We start from the raw sequence: 1,717 nt of genomic DNA, 5'->3' as shown, positions 1-1,717 counted from the left end.
ATATATATAGTTGGAATTTGATTTTTCATTTCTAAGTTGTTCTTGGTTTGTTGTAAAGAGTGTTTTGCTAAATAGAATAAAGTGTAAGACATAATCTTTAAACTTACATTTAATTCACATTGCTTTCCACGTTGAAGTAATAACGACCTTAGTATTCGTAGATAGAGGGCGCCATTTGTATATAATTGAATATCGTCGGAATGATGTAATTAAGGGTTTATTGACTTTATTGCATTTTAGTCACATATCAATAGAAGAAAACAAATTGACAAAAAGGAAGTTGGAAAAGATATTTCATTGAAATAATGCGCGCGATGGGAAAGTCGTTTTTGTTTTTTTTATATACAATTTTTTTTTTATAGTTGTAAAGAGAGAAAACGAAAATCGATTTAAAATTTACGTACAGATATTTGAGTGCTTCCTGGTGAATAGTTGCAGTTTTAATTATTTCATTAGAAGATATATACATAAACAGACACATACACATACGCATACACAGACGTATACACGTGCATAGACAATCAAACAAATACACACATATATATACATCTAACTACAATTATTATATATAAATATATATATGTGTGTGTGTGTGCGTATATGTTAACTTGTCCTGTTTTCCATTTTTTGCTCGTTGTTTACGTATTTCATGTCACTTGCACCGTTGGCGACGTTCTGTACTCATATATGCACGTATATATATATATAGACATATACGAAGGTGAGTCAAAAAGTAATGCCACTTTGTTTAAGACAGGTAAAATTACCAACACAGGAACATGTATCATACATCAAAATGAAGTTGGTCCTCTGTGGATCACATCCCTACTTCTCAACATAATCACCGTTTCTTTCAATAGCAATGTTCCACCTTCGAATGAGAGAACGTATCCCTACCCCGTAAAATTCTGTTGACTGTTCTTTGAGTCACTTCTTCACTACAGTTTTCATTTCCTCGTCACTGGATAATCATCGTCACTGGACTATCATCTCTTCGGCCCCACGAAAGAGGGTTTGAGAGGCAAACATTATTCCAGTGATGATGAAGTAAAAACTGTAGTGAAGAAGTGGCTCAAAGTACAGTCAACAGAATTTTACAGGGCAGGGATACATGCTCTCATTCGAAGGTGGAACATCGCTATTGAGAGAAACGGTGATTATGTTGAGGAGTAGGGATGTGATCCACAAAGGACCAGCTTCATTTTGATGCATGATACATGTTCTTGTGTTGGTAATTATACCTGTCCTAAACAAAATGGCATTACCTTGTGATTCACCATCGTACAAACGCAAGTCAATTCAAACAAAGAAAGCTAGCTCATCAGACCACCTGAACAACATAATGGTTACATCAACGGTTCAAATCTAAAGTTGAAAACAAAGTGCGGACAAGTATAATGAAGGCGTATATATTGAAATAGGAATGGTAAATTGTTTGAAGATTAATCAATATGAATTACATGTGTCCATTGAACACTTACACAAACATATACACATATACAAACACAATAATCACGTATGTACATATAAATATGTATCTTCTTCTCAGTCCATCTATCTCTCGCGGTCTCTATTTGTCAGTGTCTCTCGTTATATATATATATATATATATATATATATATATATATACAAACACAGAAGCATTTATAATTGTGTCTGTACATGTTCATCGATATGTATATATGCATATATATGCATTGTTGCATGCAGGCTTATA

Source organism: Octopus bimaculoides, chromosome 24, assembly GCF_001194135.2.
Source record: "Octopus bimaculoides isolate UCB-OBI-ISO-001 chromosome 24, ASM119413v2, whole genome shotgun sequence".
NCBI classification, from domain to species: Eukaryota; Metazoa; Mollusca; class Cephalopoda; order Octopoda; family Octopodidae; genus Octopus; species Octopus bimaculoides.
This window is presented reverse-complemented; position numbering follows the sequence as displayed.